The sequence below is a fragment of the Furipterus horrens genome, unplaced genomic scaffold (assembly GCF_987537825.1).
Source record: "Furipterus horrens unplaced genomic scaffold, mFurHor1.1.pri manual_scaffold_6, whole genome shotgun sequence".
In the NCBI taxonomy this organism is placed as follows: Eukaryota; Metazoa; Chordata; class Mammalia; order Chiroptera; family Furipteridae; genus Furipterus; species Furipterus horrens.
In genome coordinates, this window is record NW_028327176.1 from 63,905,273 (window position 1) to 63,911,722 (window position 6,450).

At 35.9% G+C, this 6,450-nt stretch overlaps 1 non-coding gene across 1 annotated transcript; it reads right to left on the reverse strand.

The window, feature by feature from the left end:
• Window positions 1–3,775: 3,775 nt before the first annotated feature.
• Window positions 3,776–3,853, reverse strand: LOC150006324 (small nucleolar RNA SNORD103/SNORD85). The gene has a single exon (XR_016512124.1). It is a non-coding gene; the product is annotated as a small nucleolar RNA SNORD103/SNORD85 (small nucleolar RNA).
• Between the last annotated feature and the right edge of the window lie 2,597 nt (window positions 3,854–6,450).

Sequence of the window (6,450 nt, forward strand, 5' to 3'; positions counted from 1 at the left end):
TCTAGTTGAGGAGACCAGTTAGAGAGGTGGGCAAAACCGGGAGTTGTGTCTACCTGGAGCTTTAGCTAACACAATGTTGACACAGTGTTCTGCTAACAGATTTTCTTGGTGCATGTAGGACATGTAGCCAGGCATTCTTCGGAATAAAACTGTTAAAGGAAGAACATTCTGGGTATTAAGGCATTTTCCTTCAATAATTAATATATTATTATTATGTTTTAATATGCTTTATTGATTATGCTGTTATAGTTGTCCCAATTTCTTTCCCCTTTGTTCCCCTCCACCCAGTGACCTCCCTCCCTCCAGTTGTCTGCCACCCCTAGTCCATGCCCATTGGTTGTGCATATAGTTCTTCTCAACATCTTCCTGTCTAGTCCACTCCCTCCTACTACGCTTCTTAATTCCTGTACCATCTCCTCCCTTTACCCCTTTACCCTCCCTGCTGACCTGCCCCCAAAATGTTCCCCATACCTATAATTCTTTTCCCACTGTCATTGCCTACTTAGTTTGCCTTTGTTTCAGTTCCATAGCATCTGTTGTTGGTTGTTGTGATAAGTTTTCATTTTAATGTTCATAGTTTCAACCCTCTTTCTCCTAAACAAGTCCCTTTAACATTTCGTATAACAGTGGTTTGGATCTGATGAACTCCTTCAGTTTTACTTTGTCTTAGAAGCACTTTCTCTGCCCTTCTATTCTGAATGACAGCTTTGCTGGATAGAGTAATCATGGTTGTAGGTTTTTGCTTTTCATTATTTTGAATATTTCTTGCCAGTCCCTTCTTGCCTGCAGAGTTTCTTTTGAGAAATCAGCTGACAGTCTTATTGGGACCCCTTTGTATGTAATTCTCTTGTCTCTTTCTGCTTTTAAGATTCTCTCTTTATCCTTAATTTTTGACATTTTGATTATAATGTGTCTTGGTGCAGTTCTCCCTGGGTCCAGTTATTTGGAACTCTCTGTGCTTTCTAGACCTGTAAGTCTATTTCCTTCCCCAAGTTAGGGAAGTTTTGCTTCATTATTTTTTCACATAATTTTTCAATTTCTAGCTCTTCTTCTTCACCTTCTGGCAACTCTGTGATTCAGATGTTGGCCCGCTTATAGCTGTCCCATAGGTTTCTGAGCCTCTCCTCATTTTCCTCACTTTTCATTTCTTCTTTCTACACTGGTTGACTGTTCCTTCCCAATGTTCTGATTTGTTGATTTGATCCCTGGTTTTCTTTCCCTCTTCACTAGTTTCATATGTGTTTTAGTTCATTTCAGCACGACTAGCCTTCATTCCTTCCCTGTCTTGTTTAAGATCTGCTCTTAGGTCTGTAAGCACTCTTATAACCAAAGCTCTAATCTGTGCCTCAGGAAGATTTCCTATCTGCTGCTTCATTAGATTAGATATTTGCTGTCTGATAAGCTGCTTCACTGGGATCTCTATCATGATCTGTGCCTTCCTGACAGTTTTGTGTTTACCTTTGCTTCCTGGGCAAGGCTGTCACACCACCTACCCCATAGGGGACGGAGCCATGTGCACTCATCACAACCAGGTGACCCTTCTCACCACGCTGTCACATTTTCTGTGGGCGCAGGGGTCCAAGATGGATTACTGCCATTAACTCTGCTGAGAGACCTGGAGTCTCATCCTCCATCCCTACGCCCTCTGGGCCTCACAGTCCAATGCAATGGGGTCTACCTTCCCTGATGTTGGAATCACAAGCTGAAGGGTCTGGTCTGTAGCTGGGGGTGCTCCCCAGGTGCTTCTCACCTCTCCTTTAATACAGGTGCCTGTGCTTACTGCCATCCCACCGGCATTGCCACTGCCGCTGATACCAGCACAGCTTGACCTCTCTGCCCAGGCTTTGCCCCTCCCACCTGCCCAGATGAGCACCACTTCTCCATAACTTCATACATTGGACTTCCATTTATTTTCTGGAACTTCTGATTATCTCCAGTCCTACAGTAGTTGCACTCCTTCTCAGCCATGAAGGGAGACATAGCGTGCCAGTATAGTCCTCCATCTTGGCCGGCAGTCTCCTTTGTGTGTTTGCCTCTGTGTCTTAGGTAGAGCTGTTACTATGAATATATTAGTTTTCCTTTGATTCCAATGATTTTGTTTAGATAAGTTGTATATCAGTTAGCTTGTATATTTTCATTGTTTCCTGATTTTTCTTTACATAAAGGTTTTAATGTTCTTACATGTCAGTATAGTATATATTTTCCCTTACCTCATTTATATCATTTAATGCTTCATGAGCCCCTTTGATATGAAGTTCTGGTAATTATTTCTTTTAATTTGTTTAATTTTTGAAATATTTTATGGTATTATTACTCTTTCTATATAGACACACTTATTTCACTCAATCTTTTACTCTCCCATTTTTTCCATTCATCTCCTTATAATTTTTGTTTTATTATATTTCCCCAATTGTTTTATGTTTTACTTTGAATAGCAATACATGTTTCTTTTTAAATTTTCCTGTTCCTCCGTCATACTGCATTTTTTATTTTTGGAAGATTGATTATTATTTTTATTTCTGTGTATGCTATTTAATTTATTGTTTTAATTTTATCTTGGATTATTTTTCTCAGGTGACTTGTTATGTTTTTCTTCCCTCTGAGATGATGGTCCCTATATATCTGGTCTGAAGGCCTAAAGTGCCAAATCCGTTGCATGCTTGGATTAGGTAAAAAAGCTTCTCAAGGCAGAGATATTCCTCTGGTTTTAAGTTCCTTCTTAATTCTAGGCTTAAGCCCCTGTACCTCTCCCCAAAGACAGCCTTGCCTTCTAGCTAATTCTTCTCAATTTCTGTCACCAAAAACTTTTATTTGTTTACTTATTTCTAAAACCTGACTATCTGATTTTAATCATCTCACTCCAGGCCATGGAGTGAAGGGGCAACAGGGAACATCCAGAGCTCAGGTCAATTGCTACAAGCATTATTGTCTGCTACCCTTTCCAGCAGGTCTAAGTGCTCTGCTCTCTTATTTACACCCCTATTTCTAGCTGACACTGGTCTAAAATAACACAGCTTATGCCCTGAAGCATTGTTGAGATGAGCGGAGATTTTTACAGTGTGTTATCGGTGGAAAACAGAAGGCACAGATAGAATTCTCTCTTAAGCTTCTTCTTCACCCATGATACCAGTTCTTCCATACTTTGTTTTCTATAGTTTCTGTTTGGTTTTCCTCACACTTGTTGTTGTTTTGTTCTTTTTTTTTTTAACTCCTTGCTTTTAAGGAAATTCCAATTTATTTTTGTTGTTAGTTTCCCATCTTAGAAGAAAGTATAATACCATCAGAAAATTCTCATTAATCTTTTATTCATCTTCCCATAGTGCTTCCTATGGGAAGCCTTCCTCTAAATTTTTCGACATCTGATGTAAATTGGGTCACCTGACCCCACCATTATTTGTCTTAGCCTCCTGCAGATACAAGTTTCACAGATATTGGTTGTGGTTTTAAACTACATTTTGATTTATTGTTTCTTGTTAGTAAGTTTTTAAATTTTTCCTTAATATTTTAACATTAACACTCTAGGGAGAAGTACAATGGATGCTATATTGAAAGAGATTAGGATTTAGGAAGATATTCTGTACAGACTGAATGAGAAAAGGGAAAGTCCGTTGCTTCTACTAAGGTATGCTGTAAATAAAAGACAGAGGAGGGAATTAACAAGAAAGTCAGATACCAGTGTTCTTGGTTAGCCTTCTCTCAGGGTCAACCTCAGAGTGGAGGACCTGGATAAAAATGAGAAATCCTGAAAATACCAAAATCTTACTTTTTTTTTTTGTCTGGCTCAGAACAATTTGGTGCTCTCATCAATGAAATGTGGTCTAAGTGAGGGCAAGTATATGTCATCCTTGCCAAAATCTTACTTTTAATACTTATGGATCCACTTCCTCAAGATGAACATGGGGTGAGGTAGGGAAGACTCCAGGAATATTAGCATTCACCTTGATAGCCAAGCAAGCATTAGAAAGAGAGATGGCCTGAAGGTGTTGTGGGAAGAAACTAGAAAGATAAAATACTAGAGTGTCTCTGGCCTCTCTAGCCTAAAGATTTTAGAAAGAAGAATCCATATATTCTTGCATATCCTAGGTTGTAGGGTAATAAGCACCCCTGTTCAATAATAAGAACTGCTTTGAAGAAAACCAATAAACAACAAAAAATAACAGTGTAATACTGTGGGTCTGAGACAAAAATTCCTACAACCACAAACACTAATGATTTATATAATTTGTAGCCTCTAATCCTTAATGGACTGTGGATACTAGTTGAATGACAAGACAAAAAACTACATTGAATATAGCAGCTAGAAAGTATAGGAAATTATGTAGACCGAGCAAGCCTATTTATCAATTGTGACCCTAAAATACAAATAAGCCCACGTTTCTACATACCAAGCCACCGTCTTGGAAATTAGGAGAAAGGAGATGAGACAGCATAAGATTTGAAGGTGCTGAAAAGAACACTCAACAACAACCGACCACACACTAGTCCTATACTGTTCAGTAGACTAGCAAATATGAATTGACATAGCAAGGTAAAATTTGCACATCCATGTGTAGTTTGAGTGATTGTTGTATTGCTGTAATAGTGTTTATCACACTTCCATTACACAATATTAAAATTAATTGATTTTGTCATTCAATATAAATTTAAACTTCTTGAAAGTACAAACCTTTTCTCACTCACCATTTATATTCCCTAAAACAAACCTGCAACTAAATTTTAGGAGTTACTTAATAACTACACATTAGACCAATTTAATAAATGGTGTGTAAAATCAAGCAAGAATTTCAGCAAAATTCTAGGTGTTTTCTTCAAATTTCCACACAGAGCCATTTTGGAGTGTGATAAGCCAGTTTTTATTAATACCCTTGCTAGAGAAACAATGGTATAAAGAGCAAAGACTTTGTGAAGATAAAACTTGTGCCAGAAGAATATAATAGAAAAGTTATATATACATTACTATGTTGGGTGGCCTATGTGTTAGCATGCAAACTTTTTGATCCTATCAAATAGTTTCAGAGAGAAACACTCTTGTATTTGGCCTTGAACATTAATCTTACACACAGACATAGAAATCCTACTGGCAAGTATAATAACATCCACAAATCTGTGAATTAATATAGATGTGATTACTTTGAGGTTATTATGATTTGGTGAGATAAAGAATTTATTTCTTAGGTTTATTAACATATGGATAGAACATCAAGTCTAAAGCCAATGATATGATATAATTAATTTCACATTTGTCTTTTACCATCATTATTTTGTTCTTGCTTTAAAGATGAATGTCCATTAGATAAGGCCATTGATGTGTCATAGCACAAGTGAGATAAAGTTTAGAATTAATTACTACTTAAATAATAAAAATATATAGAAAACTAAATAATCTACATAAAAGGTATATTAAATAATTGTTAAATATTTATTATATTTCAAATTATTTTCCACTTTACCTTTAAGATAGGCTGATATATCCATATTTAAACCTAAAGTTGGATAAACTTTAAGCACAATTCAAGTTTTAGGACTTCTGATTTCTGAAGAAGTTAATGTCTTATTATAACTGATCTTTAGGGCAAATACTTTAGTTATATCTTTATCTGTGTATCTATGATATAAAACTAGTTTTTCCATAAAACCAAAAGAATGGATTAAATTCACTAAAAGATTCTTTACAGAAATGCTTTATGAACATTGTCATTGAAAACTTATCCACAAAAAACAAAGCCATTTATGCATATCTAAATTTGAAGAGGTGATTCTCTCGATAGTGCCATTGAATTTAAGATTAAATTAACAGATAAAAGATATATGTGTGTGTGTGTGTACACATTTATTTTCAGTTATAAAATCAAACTTGGTAAATTCTTTGTGCTTTTCAGTATATATGTTCTGAGGGAAATTTTAAAAACATAAGAAAATAATATTTGAGCCACATTCTTTGTAAGCTGGTGACTGTATGTTGCTTAACCCTGTTATATCAACTTTCATTTCTCTTATAGAAACACAGCAGGCCTCAACATGTCCATGTGTTTTAATATCTCCAGCTAGGATGGCCTTGGGAACTTTGTATGATCAGCAGTATTGAATGAAATGATAAGGGAAATCTATCCAGAGTTCCACTCCCACACCATGTAGTTGCTATCATGAATTTTCTTCCCTTTTAGAAAATAATACTTGTGTTAAAACATAAATATCTTAAAGAAAAATGTTACTTGATATATATTTTTGAACCAAGTTGCAAAATTATGTACTGTATCAGATTATATCCCCGGAACAGATTTTTTTTCAGAGAAGGCATCCTTTAAGGAAAAACAAAAACAAAAACAACCAGATATATTTTTTAAGGGGCAAAGTAATTCTGAAGATAATTTATCTTAGACTAACTTAGTCTGAGAATGCAGACTTATTTTTCATGTATGAGGTCTGTATGGAAAGAGCCCAGCCATTGTT